The sequence below is a fragment of the Camelus ferus genome, chromosome X, assembly GCF_009834535.1.
Source record: "Camelus ferus isolate YT-003-E chromosome X, BCGSAC_Cfer_1.0, whole genome shotgun sequence".
NCBI lineage: Eukaryota > Metazoa > Chordata > Mammalia > Artiodactyla > Camelidae > Camelus > Camelus ferus.
The window spans coordinates 74,129,273-74,155,490 of record NC_045732.1 but is presented as its reverse complement, the minus strand read 5'-3'; the positions used below and the strand labels follow the sequence as shown (position 1 = coordinate 74,155,490).

At 44.9% G+C, this 26,218-nt stretch overlaps 2 long non-coding RNA genes across 9 annotated transcripts in view; one reads left to right on the top strand and one right to left on the bottom strand.

Annotated features, from left to right (window-relative positions):
• LOC106729656 overlaps window positions 1–17,123 on the top strand; it is a 40,170-nt gene extending 23,047 nt beyond the window's left edge. For both annotated transcript variants that reach the window (XR_004318279.1, XR_004318280.1), the window contains exons 3-5: window positions 13,013–13,128; window positions 15,337–15,438; window positions 16,870–17,123. This is a non-coding gene — a long non-coding RNA (uncharacterized LOC106729656). The remainder of the gene's footprint in view (window positions 1–13,012; window positions 13,129–15,336; window positions 15,439–16,869) is intronic.
• The window catches only part of LOC116662247, an 88,505-nt gene that overhangs the window by 21,845 nt on the left and 40,442 nt on the right, over window positions 1–26,218 (bottom strand). Inside the window, exon 8 of one of the 7 annotated variants that reach the window (XR_004318275.1) lies at window positions 9,559–9,580. The exons of 4 other annotated variants lie outside the window; for them this stretch is intronic. This is a non-coding gene — a long non-coding RNA (uncharacterized LOC116662247). Of the gene's footprint in view, window positions 1–9,558; window positions 9,581–21,855; window positions 21,988–26,001; window positions 26,024–26,218 lie in introns of those variants that run through there. 2 more of the 7 variants (XR_004318274.1, XR_004318277.1) reach the window with 2 other exon arrangements.

Here is a 26,218-nt window from a genome sequence, read left to right as displayed (position 1 = left end):
AGTGACAACTGGCAGAAGAGCGGCTTTGTTTCTAAAAGGTAAAAACTCGAATAACTTCTGCAGAAAAGATTTAAGACATGAGTGGGCAATTGGAGTAAAAGGGTCAGGAATGTTCATATAAAGGAGTGTACTGTTTATAGTGGGATTATTACCATTACATGGGTAAAGGCGATTTGGGCACTTGAAACAAGTCAGATCCAAGAGATGTGAGGAAATGGCAGGTAATACAGGCCCCTAAGAAAGGGCTGTTCTTGGTTGGGAACTCATACTTTGTAAGATTTATCAATGTACTGTGATTATGGTTTTTTGGTTAATATGGTAGATTTTATGTGTTCATATTTACCCCCTTTGTTTTAAAGGATTTTCAAGTCAAACATACAAAAAGCTTTTTTCCTGCTCCAGAGCTATAAAGGGAAATCTTATTCATTATTTCTTCTAGTAGTTGTATGGTTCTGTTTGTAGTACATTTAATTCTCAGATCTATGTACAGTTTATCCTGGTATATTGTGAGAGGTGTGGAACTATGAGCCTATTTTCCTGTGGCCATCTTCACTCTCACTGATTTGGGAGGCTGCCTCATTTTATACTAAATTCTTATGTCTTCAGGTCCCTTCTTGAACTTCGTGTTCTACTATATATTTTCACATGTAGTACGAGTGGTTCTTTCACAACATGGCTATTTATTGCCATAATTCTCCTGAGTATCTCTGCTTGTTTATTTTCCCTTATTAACAATGGAAAGTAACAAGAGCATTCAAAAGCCTTTTAGGGGAGGAGGGTATAGCTCAAATGGTAGAGCCCATGCTCAGCATGCATGAGATCCTGAGTTCAATCCCCAGTAACTCCTCTAAAAAAAATAAGCACCAATAACCTTTTGGATTTTCTTTGGGATTAGAATGGATTGATTAAGTGATAAAGAATTGGTATGTTCATGAGGCTAAGTCTGTTTGTTTGGGAATGTGGTACATCTTGATTCTTGTTTAAGTCTACTTTTCCATCCTAGAGGAATTAAAAAATTTTCCTCCTGTAGATTTTTATGTGTATTTACATTATCCTAACCATGTAATCTTTTATTATTGATACTTTACAATCCTGTAAATTTTATTTCTAACTGGATTCATGGAATTATGTAAATATTGGTAAAGCCCTTGATTGTCAAGAATTTTGTTAATTTTCTCAGTTTCAGTGAATGGTGTATTTTCCATATTCTAATCAGCCCTTTGAAAGGTTAAAACTTTGTGAAACATACCCCTCTGAGTGTTGGATTTTTGAGCACTGTGTTGGTAAAGCTGGGGAGAAAGAAATTAAAAATCAATGTCTCTGAAATGTTTTCCCTCTGGTGTGCACTCTTGTAAATAATTCAAATGTCAAATTTTTAAAAACATTTTATTATAGGGATACTGAAACCCTTGAATTTCCCATTTTTTACATACTTCTAAGAGTCTAACATTTTTAAAGTTAATATTGAGTGGAGAGGATGCTGAAACTTCCCCATGTATTAATCCAGTGACTAGGTCCTGACCCACACAAATTCGTGGTCCCTACCCAAGGCTGTGAGCAAGGTGGTCTAGCTGTGCCCTTTTGACCAAAGTTGACACCAGGACCTACAAAGACCACCTGCCTGAGGTCCCAGGTGTCTTCCCAAACAGGAAGAGCATGAAATCAACTGGAAACAAGGAATTAGGGGCTCAATTGATTATTATTGACAAGAAGTATGGATAACAGACTGTGATCCAATGATTCCAGAAAAGGATGAATATCTTAATAATAAATGTATAATGAAAGGGTATAGACATCCTTCCTAATACATAACAAGATGGGCTTAAGAACCTTTGGAGACTAAGAACCAGACATTATTAAAAGGATCAAAACAAAACAACTGTAATATACTTGTATTACCCTTACTTTTTATTGCCTAGTAAAAGGGATAAACATTTCTATTGAAACAAAAGGTTATCATATTGGTGATTTTCTTCTTGAAAGACTTCCATTTATATTATGATACACAGACCCTTCATTAGTGACTGAAAATAAAAATACAGCCATGAAATGTTTTTTAAAAGGAAACGCTAGACCTGGCATTGCCTTAATAAGGATAGGGCTTTTTACACTAATTTAGAGCTATTTATTTTTAATTTCTGGCACTGTGTTAACAGTGGTAAACAGAGTTGACCTTCCACCAACACTAGTTTCCTTTGGTGTCCTGGATATGGAATCCACCTCCTCTAGATGGATCTGTGTGTACAACCATTAGGCTGGCCTCTCTGACTCTAGAGAATGTAGCTCCCCTGGCCCTAGTAAGGAGAGGCTAGGACTCTGTGCCCACATTCAATGTGTCTCTTGATGTCTCTTGCCCAGCTCCAGTGCTAAAGACACAGTCAAGGATAGGCTTAGGTCCACTGCAAGGTGCCTGGATGAGGAGCCCTTGCTCTTCTGGTCACGAAGGCAGACTATGAGGACCCAACAGGATGAGGCTCTGCTCTCTAGAACATTAGATGTGGGTGTGCTCCCCTAAAGTGGCCAAGATGGTGAGATGCCATGTTGGAGCCAGGTTGGACATAGGTTGGCATTTTTTCCCTCAGCAAAGTGCAGGAGAGGACTCAGTGGGGGTGGGAGGGCAGGCAATTCTGTACACCCTACACTGTCTCTTCCCCTGGAGTTGATAAGTCAGGACAAGATTCTGGCCCTCCCTCCACACTCCAGGGTCCAGAGCTTGGCCCAGCCAGCAAGGAGTGGGGTATGGGGAGTGTGGGCAGGCCATGGTAAGTCCAGGCAGGGGCACCAGGACAAGGTCCACAGCCCTGTGCCTGGCGGGTTGGGCACAGGAAGCTGAGGCTCGGGCTCCTGCTAGCCACCACATCTGGGCTAGATTGGTAAAAGCCACTCTGAGGGAACCCCAGTCAGGGGCTTTGGGCATTTGGGTGCGTGCCCCCTTCCCCCTGGAGCAGGGGCAGTTTTGGCCTAGGTGGGCCCAGGGCTCTGGAAGCCTCTCTGGGGCAGGATGCACCCCAGCTAGAGCTCAGGTAGGGTAACTGGTGGGCTGTCTGCTTTGGCAGCGGCAGCAGCAGCAGAGGTGGAACCCAAGATGTCCCTCTGTCCAAATCTGGGGTTCAGGTGTGGAGCTTGGCTGCCTAGGGTCAAGGGGGCTTGAGGTGGTTGCTGGAGGGGGTAGGGGGTGGGCCATGGAGTCTAGGGGTGGGGGGTTGGGAGGGTTACTGAGAGCGGAGTCCAGAAGGGACAGGCCCTCAGTGGGATAAGACAGCATGGAAGCAGCAGCAGTTGCTCCCTCTTCCTAGGTCTGGGCCATAGAAGCAATGCCCAACAGAGAGGTGGCAACTGTAGTGCCATCTCAGGGGCTCTCTCAGACCCTGGAGGCTTGACCTGTGTGTGGTCTGGGCTCAAGACCAGGCAGAGAGGTCCGCTAAGGCTGCTGCGTTTACAGACTTCAACTTTCTAGGCCACCTTCTCCAAGAACCTGTGGGTGTCTGCAGGGCCAGGAACAATGGCTCTTGCTTCTGCATCTCAATCCTATGCTTGCTACAGAAGTGGTCATGAATGGCCCAATGTGGAGAGTCAGGACTGTCAGATTGCAGCCACTTGGTTGCAGGACAAGCTGCCTTTCCCCAGCTCCACCAACAATCAAGCATGTCTGCCAATCTAGGGCAGTAGTCCTTGCTGAACTGCTCATGCATTTGTGTTGTGCATTGCTTGTCTAGTCTGTTACACAGTCCATCCTAATTCAATTACAGGCCTCGAGGTCCTAATCCTTTGGCGGTAGTGGGACTTTTAGACGTCACTATGTCCAGGATAGGGGATCAGCTGTGCAGGTTGGCCCTCTAGTTCCAAGGTGGTTTGAGATGTGGAGGTTAGCTGTCCTGTTCCAGTAGGGACTGAGGTGGTTTTAAATGAGTAGATGTTGTAAACGCTATATGGAGGAAGATGATCTTGCAGAGGGACTGTGGCCATTTCTTTTCTGCACTTTATCTTTAAAATGGTTCTTATCACAGTGTAATTAAGGATCAGTTATTTTTGTGCCCATTCATAAAAGCAATACCCGGATTGTCCAAACATATCATCAAAGCCTCACTACAGAAAATTTTATTTGCTATTTTTAAATTAGGAAAAAAACCCAAACTACTCCTTATCAGTCATTAGAAACAAAGCACATTCAGAGTTATATTTATACCTGCAGAATCTTAATCTTATTGTTTAGAAATTAGTAACAATTTTTTCCTCTCTGGAATTTTCCCCTGAAACCTAATTAGTTTGCCTTGAAGAATCTTTTGTCTTATTCCCACCATTTGTCTTATTCCCACCATCTTTCATTAGGTTGAAAATCTACATTAAAATTTTTGTTTTTATTGGAAAAACACCTTAAAATATAATTTACTATATAATAAATTTTTTCTGTATTGGTCAATAGTGTTAAGTATATTCTTGTTATGCTATTAGATCTCCAGAACTTTTCCATGTTGCAAAACTGATCTCTTTACTCTCTAAATAATTCCCTGTTCTCCCTCCCACCAGCCACTGGTACCCACCATTCTTTATTTTTCTATGAATTTGACTACTTACCACTTATCTGTGGAATCCTAAAGCATTTTTTTCTATATGACTAGCTTATTTCACTTGCATTTTTGTCCTCAAGTTTTATACATGTCTTTCCATGTCACAGGACTTCCTTTCTTTTAAGGAAAGAATAAAACTCCATGTTCTGTATATATCTTATTTATCCATCCATCTGAAGACCAACATTTGGGTTGTTTCCACCTCTTCACTATTGTGAATACTGCTGCTATGAAAGTGAGTTTGCAATATCTCTTCAAGACTCTGCTTTCAATTATTTTGGATATATATCTAGAACTTGGATTACCTGGTCATATGGAAGTTCTCTTCAGTTTTTTAAGGATCTGACACACTGTTTTCCATAGTGGTTGTTCCGTTTTCAAATCCTAGCAGCAATGCACAGGGTTTGAATTTCTGTACATTTTCATCAGTGTCATTATCTTGTTTTATTTTGGTAGTAGCTATGTTAATATGTTGGAGGTAATATCTCATTATGGTTTCAATTTGCATTTCTCTAAGTCAAGGTCAAGATGGCAAAGTAGTAGGACCACGAGCTTGCCTCTCCTCAAAACTACAGCAAAATCACAACAGACTACTAAGCAACCATCAGAAAAGAGACTGTAACCTAGCAAAAAAGATCCTCTTCAACTGGAAACAAAGAGGGAACCTCAGTGGGATGGTAGGAGGGGCATGCTCGCTATATAATTGGGCCCCATACCCCCTGGGTGGGCAACCCACAAGCTGAAGAATAATTAAGTTGTAGAGGCCCTCCTACAGGAGTGAGAGTTCTGAGCCCCATGTCAGGCTCCCCAGCCCGGGGCTCTGGCATTGGAAGGAGGAGACTCCAGAACATCTGATTTTGAAGGCCAGAGGGGCTTAACTCCACAAGCCCCAAAGGACTGGGGAAAACAGAGACTTCACTCTCTTGGGAAGTGCACACAGAATTTTGCGTGCCCTGGATCCAAGGGCAGAGTCAGTGACTTCATAGGAACCTGGGCCAGGCCTACCTGCTGGTTTTGGAAGATCTCCTGGGGAGGTAGGGGGTGGCTGTGGCTCACCTAGGGGACATAAAACCTGGTGGAGGACATTCCAGGAGTGTTCATCTACATGAGCTTTTCTGGAGGCTGGCATCTCACTTGGATCATTAGTACCAAGACCTAGCCCCACCCAATAGCCTGTAGGCTTAAGTGCTGGAAGCCTCAGGCCAAACAACATACTGGGTGGGTACACAGCCCCACCCATCAGCAGACTTCCTGAGCCACAAATGCCTCTCTAGACACAGCCCTTCCCACCAGAGGTCCAGGACCAAGCTTCACCCAGCAGTGGGCAAGCACTGACTCCTCCTACCAGGAAACCTGCATAAGTATCTAGTCCAGCCTTATCCATAAGGGGGCAGATACCTGAAATAAGAAAACAACAATTCCAAAGCCTCTGGAAGGACTCTACAAACACAGCCCAGACTCTACACTGGGCTGGGCCATGGCCCTTGGGTGACAAGAGAGGAGTGTACTGCTGGGACACATAGGACGTCTCCCACAGAGGGCCACTTCTCCAAGGTCGAGAAACATAACTAACCTACCTAAAAATACAAATAGAAAGTCAGACAACATGAGGTGGCAGAAGACTATCTTCTAGGCCAAGGCACAAGATAAAATCCCAGAAGAAATAAGTGATGAGGAGACAGGCAATCTATCTGAGAAAGAGTTTAGAGTAATGATGGTGAAGATGTTCAGAGAACTCAGGAGTATAGATACACAAAGGGAAGTTTTTAGCAAAGATTTATAAAATATAAAGAATACCCATAGTTGAAGAATACAATTACTGAAATGAATAACAGACTAGAAGGAACCAAGAATAGACTAAACGAGGCAGAAGAATGGATCAGTGAGCTAGAAGACAGAGTAGTGGAATCACTACCAAACAACAGAAAAAAAGAATGAAAAGAAATGAAGATGGTTTAAGAGAACTCTGGGCAACATAAAAGGCACCAACCAATATTCACATTATAGGGGTCCCAGAAAGAGAAGAGAGAGAGAAAGGACCTGAGAAGATGTTCGAAGAGATAATAGCCAAAAAATTCCCTCACTTGGGAAAGGAAACAGTCACCCAAGTCCAGGAAGCACAGAGTTCCACACAGGAGTAACCCAAAGAGGAACACCCCAAGGCACATAGTAATCAAATTGACAAAAATTAAGGATAAGGAGAAAATATTAAAATCAGCAAGAGAAAAGCAACAAATAACACACAAGGGAACTCCCATAAGGTTATGCACAGCTAAAGATACAATCAACAAAATGAAAAGGCAACCTACAGAATGGGAGAAAATGTTTGCAAATGATGCAGCTGACAAGGGGCTAATCTCCAAAGTATATGAATAGTTCATACAGTTTAATATAAAAAAATAACCCAATCAAAAAAAAGGGCAGAAGACCTAAATAGACATCTCTCCAAAGAAGGCATCCAGATGGCCAACAAGCACATGAAAATATGCTCAACATCACTGATTGTTAGAGAAATGCAAATCAAAATTACAAATGAGGTATTGCCTCACACCAGTCAGAATGACCATCATTAAAAAGTCCACAAACGATAAATGCTGGAGAAGGTGTGGAGAAAAAGGAACCCTCCTACACTATCAGTGGGAATGTAAAATTGGTACAGCCACTATGGAGGACAGTATGGAGATTCCTCAAAAAACTGAAAAGACTTACCATATGATCCAGCAATCCTACTCCTGGGCATATATCAAGAGGAGAATATAATTTGAAAAGACACATGCACCCCAATGTTCACAGCAGCACTGTTTACAATAGCCAAGACATGGAAACAACTCAAATGTCCATTGACACATGACTCGATAAAGAAGACTGGGGTGTGTGTGTGTACATAATGGAATCCTATTCAGCTATAAAAAATAATGAAAAATGCCATTTGTGGCAACATGGATGGACCTGGATATTGTCATTCTAAGTGAAGTAAATCAGAAACAGAAAGAAGAATACCATATGATATTGCTTATATGTGGAATCTAAAAAAAGGACACAAATGAACTTATCTCAAAAAAAAAAAAAAAAAGAAACAGACTCAGACATAGAGAACAAACTTATGGTTACCAGGGGTTAAAGGGGGTGGGAAGGGATTATTTGGGAATTGGAAATTTGTACCTCTTGGGGAGTGATGGACAAGTGAGCTATCTTGATTATGGTGGTGGTTTCATTGGTGTATACATCTATGAAAATTCATCAAATTGTGTATCTGAAATATTTGTAGTTTACTGTACAGGAACCCTACCACAATAAAGGTGTTAAAATATTTTTTAAAATTTGCATTTCTCTAAAGATCTATGATGTTATGCACCTTTTCATTTTCTGTTTGGCCATCTATATATCATCTTTACAGAAATGTCTATTTAAAGTCCTCTGCTCATTTGTTATCAGGTTTTTGTTTTTAAGCTTGTAGGGGTTCTTTTAATATAGTAGATAATAACACCTTATCAGATACGTGATTTGCAAGTATTTTCTCCCATTCTGTAGGTTATCTCTTCAATCTGTTGATTGTGCCCTTTGATTCACAGTTTTTAGTCTTATGTAGTCTGATTTGTCTATTTTTGCTCTTGTTGTGTCAACCAAAGAAAAAGGCACACAACCTAAAAGTTTCGAGTTCAGTTTATTCCAGGATATTATCGCCTGAGAGACAGCCTCTCAGCTCTGAGGAACTGCTCAAAGAGGTAAGGGAGGAGCCAGGATATATACAGGAATTTTTTTGCTGGAAAAAATATTTAGATGAACACCAAAAGATAACTGCTAATCACAAAAAACAGACATCTCAAGTTAATGATTTTAGTGCTTTGCTATGTATGGGAATATGCAAGGATCTGGGCTCACTGAAATTATTCCTTAGATATGCATCTTAATTATCTAGGGTCGTAATCCAGTGCACAAAATACTTTTCTCCATCCTGAATTACCCTCAGGGCATATCTCCAGGGGGTAGCTTCAGGGCAGTGGCTGATGGCTTGATCCAGGTCAATATTGTAGAACTAAAATGGCGGGGAACATTCTTTGTTTACTGGAATGGCAGGCAACGTTTCCTGTCCACAGCTGCCCTTGCTTCTCATGTCATATCCAAGACATCATTGCCAAAATCACTGTCAAGTAAGTTGGACCCGTTTTCTTCAAGGAGTTGTATAGTTTTACATCTTACAGTTTAGGTCTTGTTTTAATAGAGATACTGGGGATTGAACCCAGGATGTTGTGCGTGCTAAGCACGCACTGTACCACTGAGCTATACCCTCCCCTCCTTTACATTTAGGTCTTTAATATATTTTGAGTTAGTTTTTGTATACGGTATAACATAAGTATCAAACTTCTTTCTTTTGTATACAGATATCTAGTTGGCCCAACAGTATTTGTTGAAGAGACTGTATTTTGCCATTGAGAACTATTGGAACCCTGTTGAAAGTCATTCGGTCATACACAGTGGTATTTTCTGGGCCCTCTAGTCTTCTCCACTGGTGTATATATCTGTCTTCATGCCAGTACCACACTGTTTTGATTAGTGTAATACTTTTCTGTAGTAGGTTTTGAAATCAGTAAGTGTGAGACCTCCAACTTTGTTCATTTCAGAGACTGAGTATTTGGAGGTCCCTTGAAATTCCTTACGAGTTTTATAATTTTTCTATTTTTGCAAAAAATTTTGTTGGTATTTTGATAGTGATTGCACGGAATGTGTAGATAGCTTTGGGTATTATTACCGTCTTAACAGTATTAAGTCCTCCAGTCCATGAACACAGGATGTCTTTCCATACATTTGTGTATTCTTTAATATTTTCTTCAGTGTTTTTTTGTTTTCAGTGTACAGGTCTTTGACTTCCTTGGTTAGGTTTATTCCTCAGTATTTTATTCCTTTTGATGGTATTGTAAATGACATTTAAAAATCTTCCTTTATAGATTGTACATTTAAATTTTTATTTCTTTTAAAAGCTGCGTTGTTTCAGACCCTCATATTTCAGATATCTATAAACAGATAAAAACATCAACCACTATTATTCCCATCACTTGCAGAAAGATCCTAAAAGCTTGGGGTTTGCTTTTTCATATTATTAAGCACACACATGGAAATGGAGTTATTATTTTAGGTAAAAAATTCACCTTTATGATCTATACTGTTAGGCAACCATCAATTCTTTCAAAACTTCTAAGTTAAAATATTATAATTGAAATTCCTAGTTTGTCTTTAAAAAATCCCAGCACAGGAGACTGATTGAAATGATTGAAAGAGCCTCCTCCAACATTCCACTGCCAACTAGTAAACATAATAAATAGCCTGGTCATTTAACCTGCTTTTTTAAAAAAACATGTATAAATGATCAACAGGATGTGGGATTCTGGATATACATGCAGCAGACAAATTTATATAACAGATTTTTGCCCTTGGTTAATTTGTATGACTATGTAATGATCTACATTTTTTTCCAGATTTGTCCAGGGTCCAGAATGCATATGAAATTTCTTATAAGTAACCAAATATAAACAATGTATTTGTAACAAAGGGTGGCAGAATATGCCACCTAAAAATGCGCCATTTTGGCATAAGGATTATTTTAAGATGAAGGCAAATACGAAGAAGCAGATACAAGAAAAGCTCCCTGTCCTCCCCTTATTTACCTAAAAGCAGGATATAAATTCTCAAAGGTGTCCCTCCCCCCTTCTCTACCAGGAAGGAGAAAAGTTACTCCCTGGAGAAAACACTAGACCCTTACCAACCTGGAAGTGGCACCAGAGGAATCTACATACGATCTACCAAGTGGCCTTTGTCTACATTACTTTCCCATATATTTGCCTTCTCACAGTTGGTGCCCTGGAACTTTCAAGGTTCTTTTCCATTATCACTTCTCTAAAAATGTATTGTTCCTTTGCTAAAATACTATGTAAAATCAAGTTCTAACCAAACTTTTGAGTTTCCCATTTCTAGGGACTCTCATGCGTCACAAGCATGGTATACATGTTAATAAACTTCTAGTTATTTTTGATCTTTCTTTTCTTATAGTGACCCCAACTAAGAACCTGGAATATTTTAAAAAATTATTTTTCCTCCCTTCCATTGGGCAAATGATATTTGCAAATGATGTCTGTCATGCAATAATAAAGTGAAAAATTTACCATTCACAAAACTATTTAGAAGTAAAAGAAGTTTAAACAAGTACACTTCCCAAAAGATGTCATCAGTTTGTATCATTCATAAGCCTGAGATTATGATAGGCTTAGCTGCTTCCTTCCCAGGTGAGAAGCAAGTTCCCAAGAGCAGGCACTGACTGTGTCCCACCGCCTCCTGCTCTTTGCCAAGAACCTGCTAGGGAGCCGGTGGCTCTTCTTCCGTGGCCTTCCCTGGACTGCTGTAGGTGGTGTCTACACCGCCTAAGTGGGTGGGGGTGCCTGGATCACAGTGACTTGCAGGCTTTTCCTGCATCACTGGTACCTTTATTTGTGTTTTCCTTCATTTTGAAAAAAGAACATGCTCTTCATGCAAAGTAAGGCTTGCATAATGGAGACACTGTAGTGTAGAGAGGAAAATAAAGTTAACTATTGAGATGAAAAGTATTAATTTGGGGCATGTATCATCACAGCATGTTGTTCCCTGAGGACAGAGAGAGAGGGGGATGCAAATAAACATCATTTAAAAACAACAGTCTAAGTAGCTGCCTAAGCTCCTGGGTAACATCCATCTACACCTGACCTTTGAATAACGGGTGAGGGGTGGGCTCCGCACAGCTGAAAATCGGTGTATACCTTGCAGTCAGCCAGCCTTCTGTGCATGTGGTTCACCTGCATCTACACAATGTCATTGTTTGCAGCTGTGGATTCAGCCAGCCTCGGATCATGTAGACTGTAGCATCTACTACTGAAAAAGGTTTGTGTATAAGTGGACCTGTGCAGCTCAAACCTGTGTTGTTCAAGGCTCAACTGTATTTAGTTGCTAAACAACTGATTGTTGAGATCTTTTTCTTGACTATTTCCATTGAGAAATGTAATCTTTACTTATTTTTTAAGGAAAAAAAAATCCATCTTCACAAATACAAAAGACTGAAGTCACGCCTGTCCACATCCAGGCCCCAGTGTAATCACCCTTAGAAGAAACACTTAAAAAAATATATCCATGGTCTCTGCATCAACCCCAGGGCACCATAACAGGCCTACTGATGCCCCTAACTCCTCAGAATTTCTGGCTTCCATTCTGCTCCCCAACAGATTATCTGAACAGGCTGTCTGGCTACTGCCAGCCTTGGTTCACGCTCTGAATCACAGCCCCTTTTCTCACCCATTCCCTGCTTTTAGGGCAGAGATGGTGGGAGTGTAACGGAATGCACAGCAGAATAAACACTAAGATGCCAAGGTTCACAGCAGAGAAAGGGTTTATTCACAAGGCAGCCAACTGAGGACACTGGAGGACAAATCTCAAATCCACCTCCCTGAAGGCAAGAGGCTCAGGGATAAAGGAGCAGAGTGGTCTGATAAAATACTTGTGCAGACCCAGTTGAATGGTTGCTGGTCTTGACCAGTTTGAACTGAGCAAGACTAGCTCCATGTTCCTGAAAAACAACTTAAAGATTAAACAGAGTGACGGGGACAGAGGTGGGGGAACCCTATGGAGATCAGGCAGATCATTGTGTGAGGAACACATCCTGTACCTCTTATTCATGTTATGCTGTTAAGTCATTCAGCCGCTGACAAATAGTCATTTTCCCTCCACTTTTGACTCAAGAGGTACTAGTTGGGTTTATGCCCAGAATTACGCTGACAATTTACGTAACTAAGATATGTTTAAAGACCTTCTCGGCTTTGAATTAATCAAGGCTCTAGCCACGCATTTAAGTGTGTGTGTGTGCCTGGATCTTTTTGGAATACATGTACAGACTGGTCCATACAGAGTACCTTACTTATGTAGCTCAGTCCAGTTTTGTAAGCTGTTTATAGCTACCTGACAGTGCTGAACAAAACCCAAACTATCACTTGCCATGTAGTGCCAGGACACTCATTCCTTTTTGGAAACAGTACGTTGTAAGTCTGAGGGAGAACATTTCTGTGTGGGTGTAGGTCTAATGGTTATTTGCTTCACTAACCTCAGGGGCAGGGGTTAGGTAAACAGAAAGGCTGATCAGTATCTTTGACCTCAAGCCTAAGTCCCAGCAAGTTACAGTGTGAAGTGACTAAATGGTCACAGTGGATTACATCACAATGGGTTTGCTGTATAAAGCCCAGAGCATTTTAAAGCTTAGGCTTATTTCTCCTAAGGGTAGGTAGTGGCTGGGTGGGTTTCTTTTACAGAGCTAGAAACAGACTGGTGGGTTTTGTTGTTTTTTACCTTTTTTTCACACTGAATCCTTATTTAGGGAAATTGATTTGTACCTGTGGCAAAGGTATTCAAAAATATATTTTTTTCCTATTCAGGTCACAGTTTTGTAAGAAAATCAAAGGGCATGATCAACAGCTTGTGCACTGCCTTGGTGTGGAACCAGAGTTCAAGCACAGACAAAAATCAGACACTGATTTCCCACTTCTGATAGGTAAGTACCAGCTTCAGTTGTGCTTTGGTTCTGCTACCCTCTTCTGTACAATAGGCTCCTCTCTCAAAGCAGGTCCCTCACTCAACTTCCTCGGTTAGTAACTGGTTAGCACTGCGTCCATGTATACTCAGTTGCCATAATTGCTCACTATGATGATGAGGAAAGGTCTGCCCGTGCGTTTCAAAGATCAACCTGTTTGCTAAGTTCCAATACCCCTGAACTCAGTCTAAATCAAAGCCCAGAAAGGACCATTATTTTACGAGCACTGATTCTCACATCTGATGGCTATGGAACATAATTCCCAGGTATACTTTGTGTTTCACCCCCTTCATTTTCACCAGGATGACTTGTGAAATGTTTTAATCCAGTTTTATACCAGTGCCAGAGAGGTGTGTTCTTAATGCTCAAGACTGAGCAAAGGCAGGGCTATTTCAGTAACCGGAGACCTTCTGAAGCTATCAAAGTAGCCTGATATTTTCATAAACCCTAGAGCTAGGAAGGCATATCAGGTGATCCTGTTAGTTCCCTCGGGGTTGCTGAGGATAGGACCTCTGTCATCCTACATTGGAATCTCTGAAGGATGATGTGAAATGTCCCTTGGGAAAGGTACTTTGCTATCATGCCTCCTGGTTGAGCAGTTTAATTTATACCTAGCTGAAATCTTTACTGGGAAGGATTAAAACATGAACTCCTTGTCATTTCTTTACAAGAAGAAAACCACAGCTGTTGATGCCAATTCTGCTATTCTTTTGGTCTATAGCACAGGGCAGGCTCAGAGTAATACCGAAAGATGACTAGCTTATTATGATTTATGATGTATTGTTCTTTTGTGATTTTTATAGTAATACACACATAGGTGATTTAGAAAATGGTACAACTTTGAGGAGGGGGTCATACGGCCCTATTTTGCAACATGTGTACTGGCTGATCACCTCTATGGACCATATGTATCATTGGCACACCTTCATGCTGATGTGGGGAAGTGGGTCAGGGTTCAGCAGACATTGGCTTCATGTGCTGCATGCCAGCTGCTTATGGCGATTGTGTTCTGTGCGTCAGCAGTTGGGGCACGGAGAGATGAGGGGACCAGGGCAGAGGAGGTCGTCAGCATCATAAACCCCTTATGACCTCATCAACCTGCCACCTCTGATTTTGAATAAATCCTTTTAGTTCTCCAGGTTCCATATCTTCAACTAACTTATAGGTCAAATAAAGGAAAAGTTTCTACATTTTTATGGTCAAGGGCCTTTTGGGAAGCTGATGAATAGTGTGGAAATTAATTTTAAAAAACTCACATGTGCACATACACACAAATTAGCAGATACTTCAGGAACTTTAAGGAAACTTGTGGATTTCTCTTAAGAGCTCATGGACTTAGGGAGCTCACTGTCGCATTCAGTTTCACACAGGTGTGATTCTAGTGCCATCCATCATTCAAGTCATATCAGGCCCGTGCCTGAAACTCTCCAGTGATTTCCCGTTGAAATGAGAATGAAAATAATTGCCAAGCGTGGCCAGCAGTGAACAAGACGAGGCTACCCTTTGCCCTGATTACTTATCCACTTTGTTCCTTGGCTGCTTTGGCCCAGACACCTATGTTCTGGGTGTTTCTTTAAAAAGTTTTACTGAAAGAGGTATAATTGGCTGAAGGTAAACTGCTCTATTTAAAGTATACAATTTGATAAATATTGACGTATGTTACACCTGAAAAATGATCACCACAGTCAAAATAAGGAACACATCCATCACACCGTGTTTCTTGCTCCCTCGGCATACGTTGTCGTGGAAGCTACACTGTTGCTCCAAAGAGGTTCTTTAGTTATTTATTCCGTGCTTAACTAGGGATATAATTTACTATTAAGGCAGTTTCATGTGTACTAAGAAACATGTACCTAGAGTGTCTGAAGGTTCCTGAGAAGTTCCTTTCCTTACATACTTGATATTTCCTGCCCTAGATCAAATGTTACCTAAGTAAAATCTTTCACAGGAATCTTGAATTAATGGGTGTTATAGTATAGCTTCCTATTGCTGCTTTTGGTTTAAGGGTCATTTTGAGTCTTAGTCATTGTAAATGTGGAGATTTTGGCACATTTCCACCCATAAATTGTTGAATTCATTACGTTAGCTAAGGAAAGAGTATGTGGTAGTTTATGATTTATGTGTGGGATAGGTGTACTATGTGTACATTTATAGTGGTCATCATTGCAGAAAAATGAAGAATTCAGAACCCAACCGTAAACTCAAGACAAGCCGCAAAAATAGGAATAGAAACTCAAAGACCTTGGAACAGAATTGCAGCATGAAACCCAGGTAATGAAAGCACATATTATCTTGTCCGATGGAAGGAAAAGGTGACCAAAAGCTGACTTACTGGCAATTATCTGTTTTCGTTTAAACCACTCTACAGATAGGATTTTCAAAAAAATACATAATTTCCATACGGGGGAAGAGCTCATTAGTTTTAAAAAAAATGCCATGGATTTTGTGACAGAATATATTATAGAAACAAAAATTGTTGAGAGGAAAATCATGATGATTTGAAAAACTGGGACCACAGAATTCCCTTTCAAAAAGAAAATTCTAAAAGCTTTTTACATGTCTGCAAATCTCAACTGCCATCGTTTCAAACATGAAAACTTTACATATCCACCTACATTATTTATGACAAAAAGATCCCATTCTACACTTAAAATCGTTATTCGGGGTGGGGGGTCAAGACATCTGTCTTGAGGGAATATGAAGTAGTGATTAATTTTTCTGTATACTTCTGCAATCTCGACTATCATCATTTCAAAACCTGTAAACTTTGTAGTTCCACAGATCCACCTACATTCTATTCTCTTTGCAAGTACCCATGGGGGCTTGTTAATCTTAAGTAGGTGGTCTACCCTTGACAACCGATTAAGTACTCTCCTCAAGACAGCTTACGCTCGGAGGTAATGTGCAGCATGTGAAGACTATCTTAATATAGTAGACTCCCACTAGATGTTTTGTCTTAAATTGTTCTGTATCCACAATTCTGCCAAGAAGTATGTGACCAGTGAACTCCAAGTGACGCAGTCTGGTGGCTTTTTCCTGGCCTCATTCTGCTTCACTTTATAAAACTGGGTTTCTTTTCAATAAAGCTTTCATTAAAAAAAAAAAAAAATCCTACTTTCCTTTTCGCATCTCTGAGAGCTGAGCCGGGCTCTCTCCCCTTTTCCACACCCCGATAGCTGCTGCATCAGACAGGGAATGGAAACAGGTCTGAGAAGAACTACATTCAGATCCTAATCATGCTTCAAATGAGTATGTGACATTTGATCAGTCACCTAAACTTTTAGAGTTTGTTTCCTCTTCTAAAACAGTGAGATGAAACTACTTATCATACCTACATTACAAACCAAAAGAGGAAAAACTTTGGATAAGCCTTATTCTTATGCAAATGGATATTACTTAACTAATTACTGGCAGTAGAAAACAGCTCAGTCACTGCTGCTATATAAGACACCCTTTGTGCCCCACTTAGGGATTAGATGAGAATGCCAACTCTTCTTCTAGCAGTAGTCACTGTGTAGTGTTTAAAATGTTCATCAAACATCTATACAAGTCCTTTGCATGCACGATTAAGCCCTCAAATGCTGACAAATTAATAAGCAGTGTATACTTGATTTTAAAAAACCCCACAAACATCTACTGCTGTATATTCTGGGCTTCATATTCTATTGCAAGCATTTAAACATTGGACTATTTGTATTACAGGAGCATGGACTCACAGGGGGCTCTTAAATTCCAGGACCACCTCCACTGCATCCACAGGCAGGTGAGGGGCCATCCCCACCACCGTCTCTACCAGTGCCACCTCTACCCACAGGAATTGCTCCTCCTCCTCCTCCAACTCCTTTATCTCTACTAAATGGTACACCATACCCACCACCATCACCTTTGTTTGGGCATCTCCTGGTGTAACCTAAAACATGAAGCAGAAATAAATGTATAAAACTGACCTTCATGAATTGATTCTCGAACTGCATGACTTGATTCTCCGTGAAGACAATCAAATTGTCAGCGGTAAAATTTTGACTAGAGGTTTTTGACATTTTTCTAATTCATAGCTGTGTAAAAGTACGGAATATTTTCAGAGAACTAACTGTTGACTCTAACTTTCCTTTGTGAGCTCACCAACTTATGCTCCTCTTTCAGTGTATAGTTTTCTCAATAAGGTTAGCCCTCAGTATCCGTCGGGGATTGGTTCCAGGACCCCTGTGGATACCAAAATCAGCAGATGCTCACGTCCGTTACACTTGGCCCTCCATATCTGTGTGTCCATATCTGTGGATGTGGAACCCATGGATATGGAGGGCTGACTGTAATTCTGTGCGTCCCCATGCAAGTCATCAATTACTTAAAAGGTGCCATAATGTGATCCCTCTGGGACTGCTAGATGTCCTGAGGATGAATCCTCAGGCACTAAACCAAAGAATGCCGTTCGGCTGGAAGGAGCTAGTGTCCCTTCTCTTCAGAGCTGGACAGATTTTTAGTCTCTTTGTCAAACAGTTTCTTGAGACTTTATATATTAGAAACCTTCCCAATTTTAAGCCAAATTCAAAAGGTCACCCAACCCAGTTTACTTCAAAGTTCCCCTTAGGCTTTCCCTACCTAGGAAATGACTCCTAGGTCCCTTTCACCTAGGAAATGTACTGTTATCCTCAGATCTTAACGACGCAAATAAAAGTCACATGCCTCACTTAAAATATGGAAGTCCAGATAGAAGGAGGAACTCACCACAGCACCTGCAGAGTGCCAAGGGCTAGTTCAAAGTAGATTTGGGTTTCTCGGATATTCGGCTATGCCAGGCAATGTCGACACAAATAATCAAAGCAATCTATACTGAGGAATAGGAGGGAGTTTTCTTTGTGGCAAGCTGAGGAATAACTCTTAGGTATAGCCTCCACCAAGGAAGAAAGCACCCCAGAGAAGCATGGTTTTCAGCACAATTTTGTATCTCCTAAGAACAAAGAACACGTAACAAACACAACAGGTTTCTTCCTTCAAGGTTTCAACAGAGATGAGGTTACAGATAAGCATGCACACAGTGAGCCAGCATGATCCTGGCCTCTGGGAAGGGAACCGTATCTTTGAAGGCATACTAGCATTGGCATGACAGGAAGGGACACTACTCCTTATCTTCAAAGTGGACATTCTTTAATGGTTAAATCCGATGAACAACGTGTATTTGATGGCCATGAGTCAAGCTGTTCTAGTTCAGATAAAGTTCAGGCCAACAGATTAATTTCCAAAATACACAAACAGCTCATACTACTCAATATCAAAAAGACAAACCACCCAATCTAAAACCGGGCAGAAGACCTAAGAGGTATTTCTCCAAAGAAGACATACAGATGGCCAACAGGCACATGAAAAGATGCTCAACATCACTAATTATTAGAGAAGCACAAATCAAACGTACAATGAAGTGTCGCCTCACACGAGTCAGAATGGCTGTCATCAAAAAGTCTACAAATAATAAATGCAAGAGAGGATGTGCAGAAAAGGAACCCTCCTACTCTGTTGGTGAGAATGTAAATTTGTACAGCCACTATAGAGAACAGTATGGAGGGTCCTCAAAAAACTCAACATAGAGTTAACCATGACACAGCAATCCCACTCCTGGGCATATATCCAGAAAAGACGAAAACTCTAATTTGAAAAGACACATGTACCCCGCAATGTTCATAGCAGAACTGTTCACAGTAGCCAAGACATGGAAACAACCTAAGTGTCCATCAACAGACCAATGTGTAAAGATGTAGTACATATATACAGTGGAATATTACTCAGCCATAAAAAAGAATTGCAGCAACATGGATGGACCTTGAGATCATCATACTAAGTGAAGTCAGACAGAGAAAGACAAATATCATATGCTATCATTTCTATGTGGTATCCAAAAAATGATACAAATGAACTCATTTATAAACCAGAAATGAACTTACAGGCATAAAAAACAAACGTATCGCTACCAAAGGGGAAGGGTGGTGGAGAGATAAATCAGGAGTTTGGGATTAACACACTACTATATACAAAATAGATAACAAGGACCTACTGTACAGCACAGGAAACTATATTCAGTATCTTGTAATAATCTATAATGGAAAAGAATCTTAAAAAGAAGAGAGATGTGTGTGTGTGTGTGTGTGTGTGTGTGTGTGTAATTGAATCACTGCACAGAAAACTAACACAACATTATAAATCAACTACAATTTAAAACAAAGGTATTATATTTTGTCAAGTGGTTATCCTGCGTCAATTGACATGATGATGTGGTTTTTAGGCTTCATTCTATTTATGCCTATTTATGTGTCTTATGATACTAATTTCCACATATGGATCCATCATTGCATTCCTGGGATTATTCTGACACGTTCCTGCTAATACGCTGTTAGATGAGGATTCCTAGTATTTTGTTGAGAATTTTTATGCGGATAGTCAAACAAGATATTGGTCTGTACTTTTCTTGTGATATTTTTTGTCTGGCTTTGATATTAGGATAATACTGGTCATAAAAAATGACAAAAGATGCTGTGATGGTTAATTTTATGTGTCAACATGTCTAAGCCATGACTCCTACATATTTACTCACACACTAGTCTAAATGTGAACTGAAGGTCTATTTTGGATGAGATTAGCATTTATAATTAAAGTACAGATTACTATCCATAATGTAAGTACGATTCATCAAATCAGTTGATAACCTTAAGAGAAAACAGAGGTCCACCAAGGAAGAGGAAACCTACTTCTACACTGCCTTACAACTTCAACTGCAACATGAACTTTTCCATGGACTTCCATCACGCCAGTCTGTAACACAGACTTTGTACTTCCCAAACTCCAACATCACAGGAGACAATTCTGAAAAATAAACCTATCCCGCCTTGTATATAGCTCCATTTCTATGGACCTTAATTTCGTGATTTTACGTTTTTCTGAGAAACTTGAGAAGGAATGGTATTAATTTCTCTTTATGAAGGAAGACATTTGGTCTAACAATCGCAACTGTTGTGATGATTTAAATTATTTATAATCAATTGCTACATATGTTTTTGTATTCTTCTGATAATACACCAAATGATGCCATTTGTTGGCTACTTTTATGAATATACAATTGTATCACTCTGGATAAGCCGTGATTCCCACTAACAATACTAACTTTAGTGATGTACAATTTCTTTATGTAGTCTAGTTAAACATATGGTAATTTTGTAAACCAGCTATCAGTTATCTAATTCGTCTTTTCTCTATTCCATTTATGCTATATTAACCTTACTTATTTTCCTCCTTCGGTTAGATCTGGGTTTAGTTTCTGCATCACTGTGAGATTTTAGAAAAGGGATGATAACATGTTGATTTAACTTTCTTTTCCTATTACATGTTCATACATAAAAATTCAGTTAAAATACTACACACTCTGCAAAATGTATCATACAATTCACTTCTTTAAGGTAAAAAAAGTTAATTATTTTACGATAACCACAGACTTGAACACATTTCAGCAAAATCAGTTTTACAATGTTTCAGTGACTCAACAAAAAGAAGCCCCATGTGATGATACGTCACTGCCATACCGATCAACCTAGTTTGAGTACAGAAAATACGAGGGCAACAGGCCCTATATTAACTACTAATGTTAAAATCATTTTCTTCAGAAATCAAGTAGTAGCCTCCAACGATGCAACAGTACGTGTTTCTATAACACATACTTATAAGATATTGATGATACACACAGGAGTGACTTAGCAAACACAAGTATACTAACAAAGACAAACACAGAAAACACCTCACAGAACATTCACTAAAAAGAAGCCCCTCTTCCTGGTAAATAAAACATCAGAATCTCTCCCCTCCCTGGCCGCACACAGCTCCCCTGCACTGACTTCCCGGGGACGAGGCCTTGTGTCCTGGGACCGGGGGGGAGTCGGTGCGAGTGAAGAGCTACCCCACAGCTTTGCTCCGGGTGGACGCCGAGCCCGGAAAACGAACCCCGGTGACGCCACCACGCACACCTGGCGCCTGGGTAACTACGACTCTGCACGCCTCGGCGCGCGGCGCCTCCATCGATGACAGGGAGGAAGGGAGGCAGAAAGAAGAGAGGGCCCTAGTGTCCAAAGACAAGGGACAGGTGAAACAAGGCAGGCTCCTCCCTGCTCCCCGCCATTCCCCCCAGCATCCCGCACCCCGCCCCAGCTGAGACAAGGGCACTCTACCCTGGCTGCTGGTCGCAAAAGAAAAGGAGAGGATCTAGCAGGACAGGACCTGACTCTGCACAGACACACCAAGGCCAGGGGACCTACAACGCTGAGAGCCAACGAACGCAAAAGAGCCTACATTGCTAAGTCAGCCCGGTGGGGTCCCAGAGCAGGCGAGATGGACACGGCCCTCTGTGCGTCGGCTTGCTTTCACCTGCATTCAAGCCCGCGAGCGCGCGCACACAACAATCCCACGTCTTTCCCACTGCAGGGAGGGGGTCGCAAGGCGGAGGCACAAGTGAGGAGCCGCCACGGTGCACCGGTGAGGGCTTCTGCCTTGACTGGGATAATACATCTCCCTCCACGGTGGCACCTCCAACGCACTCACAGGGGAAAAGTACGAGAGAAGGAACGGTCTATGTGAATATATACGCATACGCACACATACGCAAGTGCACGTGTGTCCCTGGTACACGTACCTCCTTACGACACACGCGCACCCTTACGTACGTAAATACGTAAGTACATAGGTGCGAACGAGTCCGGGGTTTGAGGGTAGAGTACGGAACACACTCCCGTGGAGAGCTTCCCAGAAGGGTCCGCTGAACTAATGGCCCTCACCAAGGTCCTGTATCTGTGTGGATGGAGACACTGAGCTCTGCACCTGTCCCATGGACTTCAAACCCGCACGCATACGCGCACATCCTCCCCCACCCCCGCCCCCCACTGCCCGGGACCCCTACCACCACAACCTCCCCAGGGCACTCGCTGGCAGAGTGACTTCCCGAGCCCCCCTGGAGGTGAGCAGGAACAATCCACCCCAGCTCCCCGGGTCCCTGTCAGTTCCTCCCGCTGTCCCCGTGGCCTAGCCCCTCTTGGGCCTGCTCCGGAGCCCTTAGGCCCGTTGAGGTAGCTGGAGGAGAGCAGGAGAGAGACAACCACGCAACAAGAGGGGACATGCGGGTCCCCGTGCCACCTCGAGCTCTGAATCAGTGTCCTGAGAGAGCTAGGCTTCTGCCTGAGAAGACCCGTATGGGTAGCGGTCCCCAAGTGCGCAGACATAAACAGGGTCCCCGGTCGCCAGGAAGTGTGGACTAGAGCGAAGCGGAGATGGAGCCACGGATACACACGCATCCCTTTGGCTGTCCGCACATGTACCGGCCTTCTGCCCACGAGAAGCCCCGAAGGGGAGAGAGACACCACCTCCGAGCAACACCCCAGTAGACCAGTAGAGCCAACCCCACTTGCAGGGCCTGGATGGCTCTTGGGCCTCCCTGGGCCTTTTTTGATCCACAAAGGGCGGAGGGAGAGGCCACGCTCGCAAGGGTGGTTGGCATTTCTGGAGCAACAGTGCCATCAAGCGGAAGCTTTTTGAGCACGGCCTCCAAACCCTGCCTGTGGATACCGTGGGCAAGGGCCTGTGATGGGACGAAGGGTGGGTTTGGTTCACTCAGAGGATTCCCGGTGGGGGTGGGGGTGGGGCGGCCAACTCCGGAACACCGCCAGAGTAAGGTGCGGGAGCGAAAGGAGGTGGTGGGAGCCGAGCTCGCCCACCCGGGAGCCCCTGGCTGTCAGGCCGGCCGGGCTTCCCAGCCTTGGGGGCGTGGCCTCGGCAGCCGCCATGTTCCGGAACCAGGAGCTGAAGCTACCCCATCCAGGGCGTCCGGCCCCCGAAACTCTGCCCTCCTTGCGGGACCCAGGTCCGCCGGCGGGATCCCGGGGGAACCCAGGACCCGTTGCCGCTGCCCCGTCGGAGGCCCCGGGTCCAGCAACGTGGACAGAGGGGAAAGGGGGAGGAGGCGGCCACCCTGTCAGGGGCAGCATTCTGCAGACAGGACGGAGAATTTCCCGATTAGTGTCTGGTCCCGGAGCCAGACAAGGAAGCGCAACGTAGGCGGGCCGCACATCCCGAGTTCCAGCTCCACTTCCGGTTCGGGGTGTGTTTCGTTTACTTTTGCGCCCGCCACAGAGGGTCTGGGTGCCATGCCCCACAGGACCCCATGAGGCCCTTCCTGTCCCGTATCACACTGGGTATCCAGACCCACTCGGGACGGGATACAACTGGGCCAACATCAGCACGCTGAGATGGACATCACCGTCCGCAGGGAGGGGATCGAGGGCCAAAGTTTTCCGCCTTCTATCTCGGACTCGGGCTCGGGCACGGGCACGGGCACGGGCACGGGCACGCTGCAGCCAGGGGACGCCTTGGTCCTCGGGGGGCCTCCCTCGTCGTGGACGACCCGGGTCCTCTTGTTTGGGGGGACGCCGGAGATTTTTCCCACGGGGCCCAAGGTTCGCAGGGGCAGCCGCTGACCCTAGCCAGGGGGGCACACTGAGACCACCTGGGGCCAGGGAACCAGTCAGATCAGGGAGGCCAGGCCCTGGCCCCAAGGAAGGGCTCTGCCCACGTGAGACCGCCTGTTGGCAGAGTTTCGGCCGGCTCCCAAGTGTGAAAGAAGGGGCAGGGGGCGGGTGTCAGCAACCTTCCAAGAGGGGTGAAAGCCAAGTGGAATGTGTGGAGGGAGGGGTCCAGCCTGGAGACTTGTTCCTGGAGTTCGAAGCCTCGCCCGGTACGTTACCACCAAACCACCAGCACCACCGCTACAGCCACCCCCGGCCCCGCAAGCCTGCTGACCCCCAGGCAGGTTAAGAGCTGGGCAAAGCGCAGGAACGAGCCACCGCAGGGCTTGCTCCAGAAGAGGCCCGTGGGGACAGTCAGGGTCTAGAAGGAACGGTCGTGTGCCCGGAGTATGCACTTGGGAGACAAGCTGGATGAGGGGTGGTGATAGGGGAGGTGGGGGGGGGGGGGGCGCGCGCGCGCATTTCGCTCAGTCCAACAGAGGTGGGCCTTAGGCAGCGTCTTGAGACCTCTTCTTGATTTCCCCGCTGGGCTGCGGCCGCAAGCACAGGGCCACAGGGTCAAGACCTGGAGAGCCAGGGCTGAATGGAAGCCAGGGCCCTTCCTTCTCATCGCTGAAGTGAGGCTCGGGGCCTCTTCGGGACAAAGCCGAAGTCTGCAAAGGCATGGCCCAGGGGTCCGCTCGGCCCGGCTCCTCTCCTGTGCTGTCCTCTCGAGGAGGTGGGTCCGGGAGCCCTGGGGACAGGACACGACAGGCCTGTGCCAGAATCCTGGACACCCCGGGAAATGGCAGAAATTCTTGGCTCAGGAGAAGGGCTCCTTCTGCAGTGTCTCCTTGGTCCTGAGAGCGCCGTTCCCCTCTGGACTCCGACTGCGAGCCCTCGCTGGGCCTCGGGCCCCCTTGGCACTGGGTAGCCAGGCTCCCCACGTCATCCCCGAGCTGGACAGAAAAGCGGCACTGGGCCGGACTCCGCCACTGCTGCCAATGGCAGCACAACTCTGGCTGGGCTCAACGCGGCCCAGAGAGGCTTCGGGGGCCCTGGGCCTGCCCAGGCCGGACCTGCTCTTACTCCCAGGGGAAGGGGCACGCACGCGGCCAAAAGCCCGCGGCCCCGGGGCAGCCCAGGGCGGCCCCTGGCCTGGCCTGGGCTCCAACCGAGCAGCTTCCTCTAGTCCCGCCCAGACATGGCGGCCGCCAGAGTCCCGGAGCCTCCACTTCCTCTACCCTACAAGCCAGGCACCGGCGGAGGGGGGCCGGGGGGGGGTGTGTGTGTGGGGGGAAGGGACGGGGGCCGAGCGCCTTCCCCCGGTGCCCGCCTCTGGAGCTTCTAAGGCCTCGGGTCACACCTCCTGCCCCTTCGCTGGCGGAGCTCTTGATTTCCCGGGGCACGGGCCGGGCCCTTGTTCCCGACTGTACGCCCCTGCCACTCCTCCCCAGGAAGGGACAGCACAGGGTCCGCGAGGCTGGCGACTGGCGGACCTGTTCCTCTTGATGGCAGCATCGCACCAGAAACAGCAACCTGCCTCTCCCCAGTCCTCTCCCTCCGCCCTTCGCTGACGAAAAAAGAAATGCCAAGCAGGCTCCAACCTGGCAGGCGAAAAGCAAGGTGCCTCAACATCTTGGCCACTTTGGCGGGACGGGGGACGGGGGACGGGGGACGGGCGGGCGCCTCAAACCCTTGTACGCCACCCTGAGTGGCCTCGTCTCTGAGGGGTCCTCTCAAGCCGCCTTCACCACAAAAAAGCGAGGACTCCCCCATCGAGGCACCCAGCAGTGGACCTGCAGCTGTATCTTTAGCAATCGGTTCCCAAGCCGAAGACCTTGGGAAACACACTGAGTGTGGGCACAGAGTTCGAGTCACATCCGGCCCGTGCCTGGCGAGACACAATCTCACGGGTCACCCAGTCTCGTCCGCATCCCCCTTCCCAAACGTCCAGCCGGCGCAACCTCTCAATAATCCAGCAAGAGCGCCCTCCCATGGCCTTCCCGGCCTGGGCGAGTGCCAGGGTGGAGCGAGCTGGGCCCAAGGGTGCTCAGGAGGCGAGGGGAGGAACAGGCATACGGGGCTCCTGCCCTCACAGCACAAAAGGCCAAAGGCCTAACAGGCCTGGATCTCCTCAAAGGGTCACCAACCGCCTGTGCCCCCTTGGGGCTGAGACCGCGGCTTCTCGTGGGTGAGGTGGGCGGCCGAATGATCACGTCGCTGGCAGTTAAGCTTCACAGAAGCTGGAGGCCAATCTGGGTCCCGGTCGCAGGTGCACACGCCCCAGGCCCTGGCTCGGGCCCAATTCCTCTCCACTCTCCCCGGTCCTGCAGGACACTGACCTCAGTTTCCACGTGCCGATCGCCCGCATGTACACGGATGATCCACATGCTCGTCCAAGCATCTCTTCCTTCCCACTCCACAATCACGACCTGCCTCGAGAGCCTTTCTCTGCCACGGCGGAAAACTCCGGCCTAGTACACCAGTGTCCCCCCGCTGCCGGGAACCTACCTTGGGAGTCT